Source organism: Lactuca serriola, chromosome 3 (assembly GCF_051521515.1).
Source record: "Lactuca serriola cultivar US96UC23 chromosome 3, Lser_US96UC23_V15, whole genome shotgun sequence".
Lineage (NCBI taxonomy): Eukaryota > Viridiplantae > Streptophyta > Magnoliopsida > Asterales > Asteraceae > Lactuca > Lactuca serriola.
In genome coordinates, this window is record NC_136410.1 from 174,292,432 (window position 1) to 174,314,078 (window position 21,647).

General features: G+C 38.4%; 2 long non-coding RNA genes across 2 annotated transcripts; one reads left to right on the top strand and one right to left on the bottom strand.

Annotated features, from left to right (window-relative positions):
* Window positions 1–588: 588 nt before the first annotated feature.
* Window positions 589–2,830, top strand: LOC145094751 (uncharacterized). Its single transcript, XR_013703533.1, has 4 exons — window positions 589–627; window positions 921–1,028; window positions 2,611–2,671; window positions 2,763–2,830. It is a non-coding gene; the product is annotated as an uncharacterized LOC145094751 (long non-coding RNA).
* On the bottom strand, window positions 2,110–2,495 carry LOC145094750 (uncharacterized). Its single transcript, XR_013703532.1, has 3 exons — window positions 2,411–2,495; window positions 2,235–2,339; window positions 2,110–2,152 (listed from the first exon to the last, which is right to left on the bottom strand). It is a non-coding gene; the product is annotated as an uncharacterized LOC145094750 (long non-coding RNA).
* Window positions 2,831–21,647: the final 18,817 nt, after the last annotated feature.

A 21,647-nucleotide genomic window follows, 5' to 3' on the forward strand; every position in this document is an offset into this window, starting at 1 on the left:
CATATTCTTATTGTGTTCCAGGAAACCTTTTGTCACGATACGCTGAAATCTTTGTTGGATCCTGTAACATTAACATAGGTAATGAATAGAATGCACACTGATAAGTGATATTGGTAATTTAGTAATTTTAAAAATAGGAAAAATATTGGATATTACCTTGAACAGCAACGCCATTGCACCTTATCTGAAAATGCAGACAAGTAGTATATTGTGTTGTTACTCTCGAGTTAATAGTTACACATGCTTATAGAAACAAATCTGATGATGTTTAAATTAGTATGACTATCACATTTGTTGCATGAAATTATTCTTACAGAACCAACTCTGATGATGTTTAAATTAGATGAGAAGCTGAAGTTGATAGAATCTTGTCTGGAAAGCAAAGTATTTACTAAACCACCTCAATACTCAACCCCTTTTACATTGTTTTCATCATATTGTTACATATAACAAGATACACTTTTTGTTATTGTAGAATTGAGGGCCCACTTCAGGCTTACATCCTCGTTGACGTACATCACGTGATATTCCTCCGGTGTGGAGTTAAGAATTTGGGGGTTTCTTTCAAGAAGCAAGTAAAATGTACAACAACTAAAGTTTACTTGGTCTCAAATTCTTCTTGCCCAGGTTGTTTTTCTTCCCTCATTGTACTTTTAGTTTTCCCGCATCTTCTTATAGTTCCGAGATGCTTTCTATGTGCTTATAAGCTTGCTGGTGTTTACAAACTTATTGGCACGCATAAACTCATTTATATCTTGTAATCAGCTTCATGTTTAATAAGAATATATATTGCGCATTTTGATTGTAGTCTGAGGCTTGTAAGGTTTTCAGGTCATATTGAATTAAAACTGCATAGGCTAAGTTGATGAACTGTTGTGAAGTGTATGTTGCTTTACGCTAATATATGTTTATGTTTTCAGGTTCCAATGGCTCCAAAACAGCCAAACACAGGACTCTTTGTGGGTCTAAATAAAGGGCATGTTGTCACCAAGAAGGAATTAGCACCTCGTCCTTCCGACAGAAAAGGGGTAAGTAACAAATCATGATATCTAAATTGTGTTGAGTTTCTTTTGGTTAAATTAATGGTTGTGTTTCTTTGGATTATATATAGAAAACAAGCATAAGATCACACTTCGTGAGAAACCTTATCATGTATATTTGAGATCTTTTGTCTTTAAAATAAAGGGCTTTGAATCATACCTTGAGCTATAGAACTCAAACGGAATCACGGGTGCCTATGATTCTGTTTTCCATCAGATCTATAGTCATATTGTAAAAATCATACCTTGAGCTATAGAACTCAAACGGACCCCAAACCAGTTCCCAAAGTTCACAAATTGAGTTGGCTAACTTTCTTAAGCAGGCCAACCTCACTGGTAAGGACTTTATCTATGTGCAAGAATGGAATCTTTGCTGTTAGGTCTGATTCGGGTCTGTTCTGATATGTCATTTTGTTTTCATCATTTATAAGGCTTGGAAAAGGATCCAGAGTGATTCCAAGTTTCTATATGTTCCTAATATTATGAATTTAAGATCTGGAGCAGATGGGGTGTTATTTCCAATTATAAATTGGTTAGAATTGATCCAGACTCCAGATCAGTGGGCAGTCACCAGCTTTTACTAGTGTTGTGATTGTCCATAATGTGAATTTTATATCCGGAGCTTGGGAAATGCTTTTCATTCAATTCCAACTCTTGAGACTTTCATTTGTATGTCCTTTACTTCTCTGAATTTTGGTATGGACGAATTCTACTTACAAGTTGGGTAGAATTGGCCAACCTCACTTGACTGTCTTGTTGGAGATAGAAGTGATACACCTTTTTGTAAAATTCATATTTAATTCATCCTTTGGAGTTAGAAGGAGTTCTTTATAGTTCTGGAATCCTGAACAATCATAGTTTTCTATAAAATTTAGTTAAAGCTATGTTTCTGTTTTAGATTTTGGAGTAAATCCGTTTTGAACAGCAGGTCTGTTTTAGAGACCTTGCTGTGATTACTCTTTTCTCAACTCATAGCTTCATTACTTCTCCTTTCTAACCTTTAGTCCTTCTAAGATGGGTTTTAAAAGTTTAAAATTTTTGCAAGTGTGCTATTGAAAATGAATAGCTGTACAGCTCTTTGTTGTATCTCAGTATCAATGCATGTTTCATATCTGTCAATGTGTGTGAAATTAAATATTATCAAATTTTGCATATACAAAAAAAAAGTGTAGCTCCTATTTATTATAAACTCACTTGCTGAATATTGCCCAGATCTGGTTTTGTAATTCGGGATCTGGTGGTTGAGAGTGCATCAAAATCTTTGCGTATGTTGAGAGAAGAATGGATATTGTTGGAGTCCTGTAGAAACAAAAAAAAATAGATGATGATCACAAAAGAAAACATAGATGTATAGAAATAGAAATACTCACGATACAGTAGGAAGCTTCTCATGTATAATGACAAAAATGTCCTTTGGGCTACACCCAGGTCGTCTGGCCAAAAGATGGCTGTATTGTCCAAGCAGATAAGCGCTAACCTGCATAATGACATCATCATACAATTGTCTATATTTGTGTAGGAAATATAAGATATAATCTACATACCTTCACCATTATCTCATGTATTGCAGGCTTATCAAGATATTCTCTAGCTTTGAGAGCTGCATAAGGCTAATGATTAAAAAAAGAAAAGTGAGTCCGTAGTAAGTCCTATGAACTTTAATAATGCAGATACCAATCTACATTCTACAATACCAAATTAATTAGAATATTCATGAATCAGAATGGAGATTCTAAAGATCATCATCCAAATGCACCAAAATTTAGAGTAAGATCGAACCACTATTAATGAAGGTATTCTACTAGGCTAGGATGCTTGTTGTTTGGATATGGAGCCATGGAAGAACTTGGACCCTTCCGTGTTAACAGTGATGGAAAAACACTCTACCCCAACCACTATGCATGGAACAATGGTAACAAAAATTCCTTTAATTACTATGTCCCATTCACATCACTTATAATCTTAGTCCCTGTCTTGCTGGTGCATGCCTAACCCTATAAAACCTTTACTTTTGAGGTACTAACTGTTTTCTCCTGGAATTTTTTTTGCCTGAGATTTTTTGCTGCCAGCTATCCCTTCGGGACCACTCTTATGTATTATGTTAAAAGCACCAATTCAGAAATTTGCTGATTATGTAAGTCAACTTTCCTCTTCCTTTTTGCTTTTTATTATTTATGCACCCTTATGCCACAAATCTCTTTATTTATCATACTAAATATGCAACCATCCCTTATTTTACTCCTAACTTGTTGTATAATTCATTCATGTCAGCTGCATATATGTTGCATAAAATAAATTGGTAAAAGTAGACAGGTTTTCATTACAAAAATATGCTTATGAACTCACCAGATTAAAGCTGTTACTCTTTTCAAAATCGGTTGTATTCTTAGGAAATCAGTAGACAGGTACTCCCACAGCTTTTGAGAAGACGGAGCATATAGAGTCACCCATTTTATATTTTGCTGTACTTTCGATGTATACAAACTATGTATCAAACAGATGTAAATATTTTACTTATTCAATGTAATGGTTGTGTTTACATTGATTACTATGATGCAATTGTTGTGATACTATACATGACGTACTCTAAACCTGAACGTTTTCGCCGTATCGGTTTGGGGGTGTGACACATGGCATCTGAACAATCTGGAGGATGGATAATTGAGAAGAAGTTATTTATGATTTATTAATATATTATAAGTTCTAAAAAATTAATATGAAATCACATTATTTAATTAGTATTGATCAAGAATTAATTTGGAATTAATTTTGTGATCAATAGAGACTAAATAAATATATGGGGATTGATTATGTAGATCATTCAGTCTTATAATGTGGGCTTATGATCGATAATTCCTTATGTTGGGCTAAGCCCATGTGGTGACCCATGGATGATCCATGGAGGTTTAAACACATGGAGCATGAGGAATATGGAAGGTCATGCACATTAGGGTTTACAAGGTGTAACCCTAATCAATCCACACTATATAAGAACCCCTCTAGCTCATGAAATTAGCACTAGTGAGACACAAAGAGGGCTAGCCGATTTCATGGAGTGCAAGTGATCTCCTCTCAAGTTCCTCCATTGTTGGTGGTATTGTGTGATTCCATTTGAGGTGCAACAATTGGGGCACTAAGTTCTTAAAGGCCAAATACACCAAGGATAGAAAGCTACTACAAAGAGGTATGTCATCTAACTCATTTCTATGTTGAATATGTCAAATGCATGATAGTTGTAGGCTTAATGTCTTGGGAACAATATTGCATGTATAATTAGTGAAAACATAGATCCAAGACATTTAGGGTTGTATGTACACCATAGGATATTGTAATATACCAAAACCCATCACTTTTGAGAAGAGGTTATTTATGATTTATTAATATATTATAAGTTCTAATATACTAATATGAAATCATATGATTTAATTAGTATTGATCAAGAATTAGTTTGGAATTAATTCAGTGATCAAAAGATACTAATTAAATTAATGGGGACTAATTGTGTAAATTAGTTTTATATATAGTTTGGGCTTATGATACTTGATGGACTAATTTTATGGAGGAATCCATAAAGAGTTATCCCACTTGAATCATGGATCATGGATAATAAGCCCAAGGGTATGGATTAGGGTTTACCATAATCCTATACTATATATACAATGACCTATAGCTGAAATCGGCAATGCATATGATCTTGGAGTTCATAGAGCCGGTAATGAAGCTAGCATTCTCTCTCAAAAGTTATCCTTTGTCCAAGGTGTGTTGTGATTCCATTTGAGGTGCAACATTTGGGGCACTAAGTTCTTAAAGGCCAAAACTACAAGCTACAACCAAGAGGTAATTCTATAACTCATTTTCATGTTGTTCATGTCAATTGTATGCTAGTTGTAATCTTATATCTTCGGAAACAATATTGCATGTATAATAATAGAAAACATAGATCCAAAGCTTTTAGGGTCGTATGTGCACCATAGGATGTTGTGGTATACCAAAACCCAACAATACCTTCTTTTAGCTGAGTTCTCCTACAATAATAACTATCACACCAATATTGATATGCCTCCTTTCGAGTTGCTCTACATAAGGAAGTGTCGGACCCTGATTTAATGGGGTGAGGTTGGACAACGAGTGATGGGGAGTATTGAGCTAGTTCCAGGTAGTTTGCAGACTACATAGATCCGTTAGAATTGTTACGCAGACCGTATTCGTTTTGATCTCGAGTTCCAGGTAGGAGATTACGTGTTCCTTAATGTCTAACCTTGGTAGGTTGTCATCTGGTTTCGGAAGCAGGGCAAGTTGGGCCCCAAATATGCAAGAGGGGGCTTTAAGAGAATAAGTTACTTGTCTCAATGGTTGGTGCAACCGATTTTGGTTCATGAGGGTTCTATTTATAGTTATGGAAAATGCTAGGGTTACACTTTGTAAACCCTAATGCTCCATGACTTTCCACATTCCTATGGTCCATGGGTTTAACCTCCACGGACTATCCATGGATTATCTTATTGGTTTAGCCCATCTACATAATTATGGATCATTTGCCTATACTATAAGAATCATTGATTTACATAATCAATCCCCATATATTTAATTAGTCTCTTTTGATCACAAAATTAATTCCAAATTAATTCTTGGACAATACTAATTAAATAATAATATTAATATATTATACTTATAATATATTAATAAATCATAAATAACTTTATTCTCAAAAATCCATCCTATCAAATTTCAGTAGTGAAGGCAACCCAAAAGGAACATGCTACAATCGGGTCAAGTACATCCCAATTATAGTTATGGCTTATATACTAAATCCAACAGTCTCCCAATTGGATAAGTCTAGTAACTAAAACTGCCAATGTAACTCTTGATGGGTTTTAGCCATAAGAACTTTCCTATGTGCGCATGCAAAACCCTAATGCTCGGATCTAGGCTTTCTAATTAAACATGCTTTGAATCCAAGACTTCTAATGGCTAATTAGGTTAAATAACAACACTGAAACAGATCTAGAATCATACCTTTGAGTTCCTTGTTGATCTTGTTGTCTTGGAGCTTCTAGAGTCACAAATGTCACTCCTCTAATGGCTTACAAACACCAATAGCAAGCAAGATGATTTAGGAGAGAGGAGAAGGGAGGAATTCGGCCAGAGGTTCCTTACTTTAGGTTGTGTGTCGAATTCCCTCACCCCTAGGGTCTATTTATACTTGTAGACTCCTTAAGGGTTACCACCTAAACCCTAATTGGATAATCTTCTCTTAAGGCTATCCAAATCCATTCCATAGATAACCCTATGGACGATTTTGGCTTATCCAAGCCCTAGAAATCGTCCATCCTATCTAGGATAAGGATTTATAGTCTAAAGTGTAACTATCAAACAATTGACAGTTTATACCCTCTTATTTAATTAATCTCTTTAAGTCACCAAATTAATACCAATTAATCTATGACTTATATTAATCAAATAACCATATATTATTCCTTATAATATTTACTCTCTCTTAACAAATCATCCTTCAAGTTGCTATGGTGAAGGCAACCCAAAAGGACCATGCACAACCGGATATAGTTATAGCCTTAGACACTATTCCAACAGTCTCCCACTTGGATAAGTCTAGTAACTATACAAGTACAATTCGGTTTGCAATCGTAGCTCTCAAAGACGCTGTCAACTCTGATCTAATCAATCTTGTCCTTTAGATAAGGGATCTTACAGTCCTCTGTTAGATATCATGCTGACAATCCTATGGAATGGTTAGTCAAGCATTTAGATTTCTCGATCTCCGATTTATTTGACATAGAACTTAATCAAACACATCAATTCAGTTCTGACCGGGCCCGGCACATAAGTCAAATCAAATCATCGAGTGGCCAAGATATCTCTTCTACCCTCTTAGGATAAAATTTACAGATAAACTTCGACTTATATGCATTTACTTATTCATTAACCCACTATACACAACAATGCGTTTTATAACATCAAGTTACTGATGCGTTTTCGCATTATCAATGCACAATCAATTAACAAATAATAAACCATATATTTAGGTTTTAAGACTATATGATATTATCGTCTTGCGATCACCTTTTATATCGTATTCCATAAGGTGATTCCAGCAAGCGCGGGTTTATTCCAATGCTCAAAACCAGTTCATAAGCACTCATGAACGTTGCAGCAACCCTTGCTATGTCCAACACCATTTAGACATTCTACACACCAATTCATGACAATCTTCATTCATATCTACTCCCAACATATGAACGATTGTGGACCATTTGAATAATTCGATTATTCCTAATAAACTCAATTATTCTGGAAGTCAAAACATGCAAAGTGAAACAATAGTTAAACAATTAACATGTGACAGTAACTTTACTCATAAATAAAACTCCTTTATTTAATCATCAAATGTTAATTACATTTATCTATTATATGTTTCTAACACTATCTAATCTATACAAATATCATCCTTCAGCCCAATACTCCTAGCATGCTGCAAGTGCTTAACCCTACTCAGTCCCTTTGTAAGCGGATCTGCTGGGTTATCTTCTGATGATATCCTCTTCACTACGAGTTGTCCTTCTTCTACACGATGTCTAATGAAGTGATATTTTCTGTCGATATGTCGAGATCTACCATGATCCCTCGGTTCCTTGGTCAAGGCAACCGCACCTTCGTTATCACAGAAAATCTCCATGGGCTCCTTTATGGCCGGCACAACTCCAAGATCACCAATGAAGTTCTTTAGCCATATTGCCTCCTTCGACGCTTCGCTCGCTGCGATGTACTCTGATTCGCACGTTGAATCAGCTACGGTTTCCTGCTTGGAACTTTTCCATGTCACTGCTCCTCCATTTAGGGTAAAGACCCAGCCCGACTGCGAACGGTAGTTGTCCCTGTCGGTCTGAAAGCTGGCATCACTATACCCTCGCACCTTCAAGTCATCACTCCCTCCAAGGACTAAGAACCATTCTTTCGTCCTCCGAAGGTACTTATTATAATTTCTAATATATTAATAATAAGAATAATAATATTTAGTTAGTATTGATCAATAATTAATTTAGAATTAATTATGTGATCAAAAGAAGACTAATTAAATATATGGGTTGATTGTGTAAATCATCCATAACTTATATAGTGGGCCAAAGCTCCATGGATTATCAAGTTGGGTTAAACCCATAGGATGCTCCATGGAGGTTAGATAACCCATGGGTCATGGAAATGAAAGGTCATGACAATTAGGGTTTACATGGTGTAACCCTAATTGTAACACACTATATAAAGAGGTTATTATTCACCAAAATCGGCACTACAAGCATAAGAGTGAGGGCATAGCCGATTTCTAAGTGTTCTAGTTTCTCTCAATTTTATTTCAAGTGTACATGGTGTTGTGTGAAGCATTTGAGGCATCACACTTGAGGTGCTAGGCTCACAAGGTTTCAAAGGAATCCAAGCTACAAAAAGGTATGTATTTCTTACCAACTTTTAGGATTAAAAGTTCCCCATGTATGCTAGACAGGTTTATGAACCTTGGAAAATCAATTTTGCATGTATCTTAGACAAACATAGATCCAAGGTTTTTAGGGTTGCATGTACACCATAGGAGTGTTAAAATACTTAAAACCCAACAAAAAGACCATTTTACCCCTCCTTGGCCCCACCTGCCCCCTTACTGGCCCACTCATGAAGTCAACAGAAGTCAACCTGGGTCAACATTCCATGTTGACCTGACTCGCCGAGTGCACACCAGTGTCTCACCGAGAACACTCGAATTCTCCATGGTCTTCCTAGGATTCACTCAGCTCACTAAGTTGACTCCCAACTCGATGAGTCAACACTGGCCAAGACTACTGGGTCACACTCTCTACAACTTGTCGAGTCATCCCATGGACTCGGCGAGGTGGCTCCATTGGATTTCTCATTCAGCCACCTGAGGTCAGATCTGTAACTCTAACTCATAGATCTAACCTCCTATTACCCACAAGTCACGTAATGGTCCGATCTTGATGTCCATGCATGGTGTATTTTGTAATATAAACCATAAAAACTCCATTAATGGTTCCTAGCTTAAAAGCCCAATGCTTGCTCCACCATGGCTTCCCACTTTCGGACTCTCTAGACCCTCCAAGGTCCAGATCTATGCTACCAGCTCATAAGAGGGGTTTGATGCATTCAAAACCCCAACAAGAAGGTAATACAAGCCCTAATCCACAAAAGAAAGATCTACTCAAATAGGGAAGAAAGGGGGTCCGAATTGATACCTCCAACTGGTGCTCCTTGATTGTAAATCATGGATCTACAACCTCCTATGGCCCATTTGGCTTGAAACCTTCCTCTTCCTTGCAATACACCCACCAAGAAGCTCAACATGGGTCTCTCTTTTTCCCAAAGCACTCAAGACTCATTTAGGGTTCTCTCTTCTGAAGGGTAGCCGCAAATGAAGGCCATAAGGGCATTTAAATAGGTCACAAACCCGGAAAATTAGGGTTTTCCTCAGCAACGCTAACTCGACGAGCCATCCTTCCGACTTGTCGAGTCCATTTATTTTCCATGTCACCAAGTCGTGACCCTACTCGATGAGTTGAAGCACGAACTCATCGAGTCACCCAAGAAAACTCATACTTGCATAAAGAAATGTTATACCTCGGAAATCAGGATATTACAATTCTCCCCCACTTGAATTAGATTTCTCCCTTGAAATCGCTCCTCAACTACATAGATAGAGACCACACACCGAATATCACCACTTGAAGGATCTCACACCAAAACGATATCTTCCTCAATGGATACCTTAACCCAAACAGGAACTCTCAAATTCAGAACAAAATCGACCCCTCTACCGCTACCCCTTCTTACTTTCCAAATCTTGGAAACTCTAGTGGCCTGGCCCGCCGCCAGACCACCCATTCGAGATATCATCACGTTATTCGCTCCTCGAATAACAGACCCTGATACTCATTGACCCTATGATTCCTTTTTTGCGGTTGATAAAAAAGACAACGCCCCAAAATAGGCTTCTGATCACTTAAACCAACATATATTAAACAATCCAGGTCATACTCCAAAATTAAAGGATCACATCACACCAGGGATTCATTCACTGAACCAAAATCAAAACCCATCTGAACAATAAAACTCCCAACACCCTGTCCCTGGACACAAGAAAAGATCACGCTTGCTCAACAAAATCCTTTGACTTCTACATTCATGGACCTCCACTTCCTCTCAGATATTCCTTACAACCCTAAGCACCCGGTCAACTCTTAATACCACAGTTGAACCTTCACATGTTACTCATAACATGCCCCAAAATGCCTCACTGAACACCTTCTCTCAATAACTATCTCGACCCATTGGGACACACCAGTCATGAAGTTCGCTTTACCCCAAGCGAATACTACAATCCCACCTGGAATCATCTCACCCTGACCTCTGACGTCTGTTGCTCATTAGTTCCATGCATCTCGCGGTACTTCCCGTACCAAAGCACTGACTTACCCAAGTCTAATACATCATATGACATACCATACCCCTCAACATGGATCCTATTTCTAAATCTGAAATCTCATCTTGCCTACCCAGCGCACCACCCAAGCCAAGCTCAAACTCGAGAGTCTAGTCCGATCCAGAATTAGAACCACTCGTCTCAATGAACCACTCAACTCATGACCCATGACCCTCAACCCATGCGTACCTCATTTATCCAATTTTTTCTGATTATGATACCCACACCTTACTCAGGATATAACGGTTCCCGATCATTGAGGAGACCCCAGTCTCGCCCCTGGTCCGACCACTAGCCTCCCAAAAATCTCAAATATTAGGGCTACCCATCCTAAAACTCTTTTGCGTCATGCTCTTACTAGTGAGTACTACGGCTCCCCGCAGCATCACAACACCCTCTCTCTAAGTAGTGAGTACTACGGCTCCCTTCAGCATCATAACACCCTCTCGCTGACTAGTGAGTACTACGGCTCCCCGTAGCATCACAACAGCCTCCCGCTGACTAGTGAGTACTACGGCTCCCCGCAGCATCATAATAACACCATACTACGTCCACTAACTCATGATCCTTATACCAACATAGATAGGTGCTCACACTTATCTAAATCATGCATCACAATTTCGGACGACAACCATCATAACAAAAAACCTTTCCTCGCTGCAATCCTCATTTTAAATAATCCCACTTGATGTCAATAACCGAAGGGCTCCAATAGGAACCATAAATACTTGATACACCACTTGTCGTCTCAACTCAAGACTCAAAATAATCTGAAATCTAGGACATCAAACTCGGATACCTTGGTACACCATCTCATATTCTCACGATATCTTGCCTGAACTACTAATCTTGTAATCATGACATCATACTCAGATACCGCGATGTACCTTCTCAGAATCTCACATCTGATCCTTTCCTCTCAAAACTTGCAACTTCGGAAAATTCCCATCTCACAAATTGAAACACTGAGGAATCGCCAATGACTCAAAACACGTACACGACAATCTGAAACTTCCTCCTCTATTGCTCAAAACTCATGCAAGCATACTCATAACGACCCTGAAGTTGGTTGCCCAATCAACTCCTTCCCTTCCCACACTGCACAAAATAGCCCATACCTTGAACCAAAAATTTACACCCACCAAACTACCCTTACGAGCCAACCACCTCGAATTCACCACTACCATCTCAAAGAATTCCTAACTACCACAAGGTCTCTGACCAATGGCCGCCTTCCGTGGAGACACTCATCCCTTCCTGAACACGTACCACATGCATTACCTTGCTCTACTCCTCGCCTCGACCACCAATAACCCTGATCTCATGAATCCATGTCGCAGGTCTCTATATATCCAATTCTCTAACCGCTCTTGAACAATTCTCTGATCCCCTTAATAAAATACCCGATTCTCCCCCACTTAGGGTTCGAACCATCACTAATTGGCGCACCAACAATCTATCCCATAGACTGTTTTCACCAGCAACATCGCACCTACTCTTGGAAGGTGCTACGCAACACTCGATGACCTCCCCGATAGAGATCAAGCAACTCCAATTACCCCGAGTCTCAGTTGAAATCCTCAGAAACTTCTCATCATGACTGCCTCTAGTTATTCAGAATCTCATACCATCCCACTACCGGACATCTCATCTATCCAGTAGTAACCCTAACTCTTAGTCTGGAAAAAATGAACTATCGTACTCCTCATCCTTGACTCCTCAACCAATGTTCTATCACGCGAATTATCATAAGAGCAGAGACCTTATTTCCACACTCGATACCCATCATAGACCATAAGAGCCACCGCCCCAATGTAGTTCTCTCGATCTTCCGTCTGCAACTAATACATGCCCTACTATGCTCAATTAGGGTGTATCCTGGTCCTTGACCATCTTAGTCCCCATTGAGAACCTGCTCATGCTATATTATTACCTCGCGGCATACATACTGCCCAGATACTCTGATGAAAGATCACAACCAATGCTACCCCACAGGGCTCACCCCCAAACTCGGAAACTGAAAATCTTAATACCTCTCATGTTTCCTACAGGAACAGAAATAGCACCACTCAGGTTACAGGAAGTGACATCTCCACCTTCGGTCGATTTCTCAACTCAGACCGAAATCCTCCATAAAACACCATCCTTACTCATCCCTGAGTCTTGCGACTCCCACTAGCATTTCACCCAAAATTTCTCAGAACTAAACTGATTTCCCTCTTAAGGGATGCTTTGTTGAAACTCGTTCAACATGGCCCTCTGGCCTCATACTCTATCGCTTCCGATCTCGGCCTAATCAATCATGATGGGATGAGTAGAAAAAGGCACAAGCATTATCTCTTACAAATCATGGTACACGAACCATGACATCACTTCTCAATCTGCTACCAATCATGGTACTCGAACCATGACATCACCTCTCAATCCGCTACCAATCATGGTACTCGAACCATGACATCACTTCTCAATTTGCTACCTAGAACCTCTCGGATACTCCTTGCATCAAGTATGGGTCCTCTTCCTTCAATAGTACGGGCCCATACTACCTGCCACATCTACCCATACTTTCCACACGGACCATCCCAGCTTTCCTAAGTAGCTGCTCAACCATCTCGTTTATCCATCCCGTTACGCACGTTCGCTCCCCAGCGAAATGCTCTACTCTGCCAGCGCACTCATCTGACCATGGTCACCCCCTAGGCTCTTCCTAGGTTCTCACATTTCTCCGCCATCAGCTACTAAAGAATTCCTAATGATGCCAGCAATCTACCTCCTGAATATCGTCATATTCACTTAGTAGCTAACTCCCATCATCGAGAGGTCCACAAGGCACGAAGCAAGCAGCATTCGGGCATCAAATAATCCCCACTAGCATGTAAAACCTCTCTAGGTTATCACCCACTCGCTCTCCTCATACTCAAGGATATCACCGAACTCAAGCAACTTCAACCCACACGAGCATCTGACTACCCTCTCAGTAGGCTCCTCCAATGCTCATCTAGGTATCTCTCCTACATTACTCCTTTACTCAAAACCCTCTCTACATAAAATTCATGTTGGATACTCTTACTCAGCACATACTCGATAGCACATCACAGCTAAAAGCAACTCCTAGGCTAAGGCATCACAAATCAGGCCACTCTAGTCCTAAAATATGAAATACCTAGCCTATCTCTAGCATGCATAATATCTCATAACGTAAAAGTAAGGGTATTTTAGGAAATCACCATTTGGGCTCTGGCTGATTGTACACACTGCTCCTTCTCGCTTTCTCTTAAACACTCTTGCTCGTTTTAGAAAAATCATTTCTTTGAAAATTTTCTCAAATACTCAGTTTGAGTCCAGATTGACCCGAAGGTGCATCTGAATCCCACAAACCAAGGCTCTGACGCCAACTTGTAACAACATAAATTTTCAAAACAAATTTTTCATTTAAATTCAGTTAAATCCTTGTAACAAATTTCATAAAAATCTCATCTGTTGTAATTACAAAACACAACTCTATATTTAATTAAATAATAATCCAGGATCCTCAAAACATAACTCTTTCTCTGGTATGTACAATCAAACCGGTGCCCTCCCGCGATCCTTAGAAAACCTGAAACACGTAACACATAACACGGTAAGCACGAAGCTTAGTGAGTTCCCCAAAATACCACGTACATACAATTAGCCACTCGAGGCTATAGCTCTATGATGCCTTCTGGCCAATGTGTCTTAGTGGACCTTCCGGCTCCATAACTCTGGTAGACCTTCCGGCCCTACCTTGATGACCTTCCGGTCCTGTAGCTCGTTGGACCCTTAGGTTCGGTCTGCTTAAGCCTTCTGGCCTCAAAGATCGTTGGACCCTCTAGTCTGGTCTGCTTGAGCCTTCCGACCTCATAAATCGTTGGACCCTTCGGTCCGGTCTGAATAACTCATAGCATAATATCATATAGACAAGATGGACAACTCAAGTAAGCACATAAGACCTTCCGGACACACATAAATACCACTCTAGGTAAAGTATAGTGAGAAGACTCACCTCGGTTAGTAGGTAACCGACAAGCACTTGAAAATCTTGGACTAGCCTCCGCCTAACACATAAGACAAGCATCTTAATCATTATCCATCTTATTACTCTTTATACCTTAAATTCTCTTTTTCTCTTATAACCTTCAAGATGGGTAAAAGACCATTTTACCCCTCCATGGCCCCACCCGCCCCGTTACTGGCCCACTCATGAAGTCAACATAAGTCAACCTGGGTCCACATTCCATGTTGACCCGACTCGCCGACTCCACTCGAATTCTCCATGATCTTCCTAGGGTTCACTCAACTCACTGCATTGACTCCCAACTCGATGAGTCAACACTGGCCAAGACTCCTGGTTCACACTCGCTACAACTCGTCGAGTCATCCCAAGGACTTGGCGAGTTGGCTTCATTGGATTTCTCATTCAGCCACCTAATGTTAGATTTGTAACTCTAACTCATAGATCTAACCTCCTACTACCCACAAGTCACGTAAACGTCTGATCTTGATGTCCATGCATGGTGTATTTTGCAATATAAACCATAAACACTTCATTAATGGTTCCTAGCTTCAAGGCCCAATGCTACCAGCTCATAAGAGGGGTTTGATGCATTAAAAACCCCACCAAGAAGGTAATGCAAGCCCTAATCCACAAAGAAAGATCCACTCAAGTAGGGAAGAAATGGGGTCCGAATTGATACCTCCAACTGATGCTCCTTGATTATAAATCGCGGATCTACAACCTCCTATGGCCCCTTTGGCTTGAAACCTTCCTCTTCCCTACAAGACATCCATCAAGAAGCTCAACATGGCTCTCTCTTGCCCAAAGCACTCAGGACTCATTTAGGGTTTTCTCTTCTGATGGGTAGCTGCAAATAAAGGCCATAACAGCCTTTAAATAGGTCACAAACCTGGAGAATTAGGGTTTTCCTCAATAGGGCTGACTCGGCGAGTCATCCATCCGACTCGTCGAGTCCATTCATTTTCCATGTCACCAAGTCGCAACCCTACTCGACGAGTTGAGGCACCAACTCATTGAGTCAGCCAAGCAAACTCATACTTACATAAAGAAATGTTATACCTCGAAAATCAGGATGTTACATGTGGAGGATTAAGGACTAGGTCCTTACTCTCGGTGGGAGTGATGACTTAAGAGTGATAGGGTATAGTGACGCTAGCTTTCTGACCGATAATTTCCGCTCTCAGTCGGGATGGGTATTTACCCTGAATGGAGGAGAAATTACTGGGAAAAGTTCCAAACAAGAGACTGTAGCTGATTCAACGTGCGAATCTGAGTGCATAGCAGCAAGCGAAGCGGTAAAGGAGGCAATATGGATGAATAACTTCATTGGATACCTTGGAGTTGTACCAGCTATAAAGGAGCCTTTGGAGATTTTCTGTGACAATGAGGGTGATGTTGCCTTAACTAAGGAACCAAGAGATCATGGCAGATCCAGGCACATCGACAAAAAATATCACTTCATAAGACATCGAGTGGAAGAAGGACTCCTCGTGGTTAAGAGGGTATCATTAGATGAGAACCCAGCAGATACCCTCACGAAGGGACTGAGTAGGGCTAAGCATTTGTAGCATGCGAGGAGCATTGCGCAGAAGGACGATATTATTTTTAATGGTTAGATAGCAATTTAGAAACTTTTAACAGATAAAATGTAATTTATAGCAATTTAGTTTTAATGGAGTGTTGTTAACACCATTAGACGACAATGTGTTTCTTGTTTATATGCGCAAGACGACAATGCCACAAGCATTCTTTGTCAACACCATTAGACGAATCAATATGAAATACATTATTGCCTAAGTTATCAACACATGTCACAGCTTCATACACACCATTACAAGGTAAAGCTTTAAACATAAAACACCATTGTTATAAGCTAAAATCAAACCATTGTCATTATCAAATGAATATCGAAAACCTTATCTGAACAATGCATGAAATGAAAGAATGTTTATTGTCATATCATATGAATAACAGATTTAGTCAAATCTATCCTAACACCACTACCGAGCACTATTCTGTAAGTTCTAATCTTGGTAACAGGTGAAGATCACGCATTCCCCATGATCAGATTTATTCTTCGATGCTCCAATTCCTCACTTTCTCTTATTTCCCTGCAAATCAGAACAAATGTCGAAACCACATCCTATGTCAAGGACCCAGGAATTAGTAAGTTATGTTTTATTGACTATAATAGTGTACATACCTGCTGAACATGGCTTGACCTTACCATCCTTCATGTCCTGTAAGTATTTTGGGCAGCTTCTTTTCCAATGTTGTGTTCCGTTACAATGGTAGCGAGTGGCCTCCTTCGGATCACTAACAGCAAGAATATCAAAGTTGGGCTTTGTCTTTGACCCATTACCAAATGCTCCAGCATGGGCGTCACCCTTCCAGTTTTGTTGAGGAGTAGACTGAAAGATATTGTATGCCCAAGAGTCATTATAGAATGATACTGCTAATAACACATGATCCTATAGTGTCACACCGTATAGCAAGTTCCCATTAATTGATTATTTATTAATATAATTTGATTATTAATAATTACATCAAAACTTGTATCTAATTGGAAAAAACAGAATTTTGGGAAACAATATTTTACCAACATATTCGGAATTATAATTTCTAGTAAATAATAATAATAATAATAATAAAGAGAACAAAACTAGTTATATATCATATTGTATGATTAATTAGGTCATGTACAAATAAATGGGCACTTTGAGTAACCACTTAGGGAATGTATGTAACTAGCAAGTTAAACAAACTAAAAGGCACGTGAAACTTGTCCCCTAGACTTCTTCCATGTGGGACATGCTTTTTCATTTGTTTATTATATAATATCGTGTCTATAAGAAGACCTTACTCTTTCCTTTTACTAGCCTTACTTAAGTAGGCCTGGCATGTAAATAAAAGAGAGCTTTTGCTAGTTATTGGCTTGGTTCTTTTTGGCATGAAATTCTCTATTTTGTAGCTGGAAATTCGTGGTCCCTCTCACCCTATATACCTCTTCTTTGTTCTTGCAAAAGTGCTATAATCAAAGGCTTAAATGTTGCATCTGTTTGAGCATATTTTGGAATATGTCTTAGAGTTTAAGAACAACATTTTACAAGTGTTTCCTAGCAGATTTTGGTGGTTTAAATTTTTCTTGGTGGATACGTTATAGAGAACTTCCACTTGGAGTTTTAAAGCCATCTTTATCAACTTCCTAATTCCCAAAAGGAACCACATTCATCAAAGGTTGTTATACTTTTTTCTTCTTCTTTGGTTATGCTTAATCTTTCTAAGTTCTTGAAAAATGATATTTGGTGGTTAAAATGGTTTTATTTTATTCCAAATCATTAAAGCTTTCGTTGCAATTTTTACCATTTGTGAAACTGTATTTATGAATAAAGAAAACCAAAATTGGTATCAAAACCATTTTTTAAGATTAGTTTGATTATTTATTAAGTTGATGAAATCATTGTTTTTGGAAAACATGGATGGTTTTCTCTTTGCAAGAAAAATCCATGCATATTTTTTACGACAATTTAAAATATTTATAATTGTTGTTTATATGAATAAAAGTTTACATGTATCTTTTTAGTCATAAAAGTTGTCTTAGAAAAAACAAAGAGTTGTTATATATAATTTTGAAAATATATATGGATGATGTGCATAAACTAGTCAAGGACCTATGTGTTGTTGCATGTGTTGATTTGTTTAAACTGGTTTTAATATTAATGTATTCCTTTTGTTTATTTTTGTAATTAATAGATTACTTTTAGAAATAGTTTATTTTTATAAAAATGTAACAATAATGAAGATGTCAGCCATTTTGATGATCAAAAGTTTATAAACATTATTTTATTAAAGTTTCTCAAACTTTATAAAATTATTTTTGTAAACTTACTACAAGGTGTTGAAGAAAGTAAGGGCACAGGAAGACATTCAAGATAAGAGCCTCTTATGCTCCTTTAGGAATGGCTTGATATTTTTGTGATGGCTCACAAAAATGTCACTAGTTTATGGCTTGCTTTATGCACATTTGTGTTAACATGTTTGTGTTGTTTTATATTTATGTTGTTATTATTATATTATGGTTGATAAATTAGTTTTTCAAATGCAAAATAATATTTGAACATAAATAAACATCACAATGGAATTTGTTTTTAATGAAATTTACCTTTTAACATAAGATGATAAAATTATATAAGTGTAAAATTGAGATTTGTAAACTTATCAAACTCCAAACCATATTTTATAAAAGGAAGTTTTATTAAAAAGGTTTACAAATGCTCTAAAGCACTAAAACGATATAACTTAATACTAGATATTAATTTAAAATTTGATCGTATCAATTATATAAAACTGGGTTTTATATATAGAACATTATTAAAATTTGATTTTACATAAAAATAATATTTATTAAAGTATACCATGGTTTATTGGATGAATGCAATAACCATGATATAATATGTTTTTTAAACTAGAATTATAAAAACATCAAAGACCCCTTACAAACCTCAAATCTATGCAATCCTTTTTGAAGAACACTCACACATTTCTTGTATGCACTAGTGGGATAAAGTATACCTAACCGCTTAGTGTTTTCTTTTGATTGTTGGGGTGTTTTCAATATTTCTATAACGAAATTGTAGGTCGATTACACAAGTTATTCAAATTATATGATTTGGTCGGAAATCTTTTGTGATAAAGGATGCCTAAGCAAGAGAGTTCCGAGGCACAAATGGAATCAAACATGTCTAATTAAATTTTAATATTAGTGATCCCATAAATCTAGGAATTATATATAGGTATATAATTGATAATAGATATCTATCGGTTTGGATTCAAATGGATGGGATAATGCATACCTTACCATTTTTTTTCTTTTGCAAATTGGATCCTAGAGTTTGATAATTAATGTTTTTTGGAAACTAAAAGGGTATTAACTATTAAAGATTAAATTTTTAAAATGCTAAATGAATTTTGTTAAAATTTTGTAGATATGTATTCCACTCTCATAACCATGAATTGTCTTTTTCTCTAAAGACTTGATAAAACAAAAGCATTCAATCGATACAACTTCAATGAATGGGTTCATGTCTCGAGGGACAATCTTGTGAGACATGTGAAATTGTATACACTTAAAGGCTCTAGTCCTAAAACAACTTGCTTTGAGCAATGGATCTGAACACGGTACCTATTAAAGAAATCATTGTGATGTTCAAGATGCTTCTAACATCATACTAGGAACACTTATTCATGAATTATACGAAGTCTTGGATAATTTAGATATATATCTAATGATATAATAGGTTAATAAATATTCCAATAAATACAGTGATATTTTGTTGGAATAGTGCAAGGCTACAAGAATCACCTTGAGTTATCTAAGAGGACCATATTTTATGTAGTGAACACCTTTAAACCCAAGAAATCCAATAATTTCTACATAGATAGTTCTTGTTTTCTATTATGAAGAAACTGGACACTAGAAGAGGAAATGCTCCTCTTATTTGGAAAGAGTCTGGAAGAGGCTAGTATTTTAGGTATCTACTGGATAGAATTTATACTTTTCATATAACACTCATGTACCTTGTACTTAAATGTTAATTTAATATTGATAACTTCATTAGAGATATTTATAAAAGAGTAAATAGTTGAGCACAAGCAAGTTGGAACTACACTATCGAACTAGACTATCGAAGTTTAGTCCACCCTCCGAGTCTAACCACATAAATGGAGTCTGCAGTGTGATTGGTCCACCCGCACCGGGCCTTCAATCCACCTGGTCCACTCTCTGAGTCTACAGTAACACTGGTCCGCCCGAACTGGGCCTTCAGTCGGCCTAGTCCACTCTCCGAGCCTCGGCACGTCTGGTCCGCCCTCACGGGGCCTACAGCCTATCCAGACCGCTCGCTGGGCCTTCGGGATAACTGGTCTTCCCTGGGTATGTTGGCCTACAGCACAAAGCAGGACCCGCCTCAACCCAACCCCAATCCAACAACCATGTGCACATAAACATTCAAACATATAACAATTCGCATCCAATCAAACCGATCTAGCAGATCACATAGTATAACATCATTCTAACCAGGATACCAACCTAACCGGTCATAGCATCATCCTATATACCAGGATACCGACCTTAACTAGGTATCTAACATATACCATCCTAACCAGGATGCAAACATAGCAAAGCAATAACATAACAACGATACCCGGATCACAATCCGATAAAGGGTCGGCCTTGGTGCCGTAGACCCTATTGATATAGTGAGGATAACTCACCTCGCAACTGCCGACTGAACAGATAAACCCAAGTTGCTCCGACCACTGATACGATCTCCAAAACTGGCCAAGACCAAAACGTTGAACTCAAAACGAAAGCCAACAATTACCAAAATGCCACTGGAAATCAACTGGCCAACCCTAGGTCAAAGTCAAAGTCAAAGTCAACCCCTGACTGACTCTACTCACCGAGTCCCTACGCACAGAACTTCCCTAAACCGCGACTCAACTCGCCGAGACTCGTTGAGTCCAACAACTCTGAGTCCCCTCGCACCCAACTCACTGAGTCCTCCCTTGACTCACCGATTCACGACTCAACCAGAAGATGGTTAGGACCTCAAGACCAGACTCGCCGAGTCCAAGAACAGACTCGCCGAGTTATTCTTCCAACTCGTCGAGTTCCTGCCCACCTTCATGCAACTCGCCGAGTACACCCTTGTGACTCACCTAGTATCCCTAGATCTGAAACCATACAGAGGCTTTCCAAGCCATGCAGATGCTCTAAACCATAGATCTACCCTTCTACAAGCCATCCATCACGTAAAGTGTCAAACTTTACGTGAATACAAGTAGATCTAAGCATTTTACACTCTAGGGTTTGGGTTTGGGACAAGATGGCTTCACCAATCACTCAAGAACAGGGACTTTAATGCACTCTAGGCCTTCTCCATTCCAGATCTGAGGTAGCAGCCTCAGATCTAACCTCCAAACTCAAAACATCACAAGCTATTCTTTCCAATTACTCCAAAATGATGCATAATAGCCCAAGCAACGAAATAATACCTCAAAAGGAAGC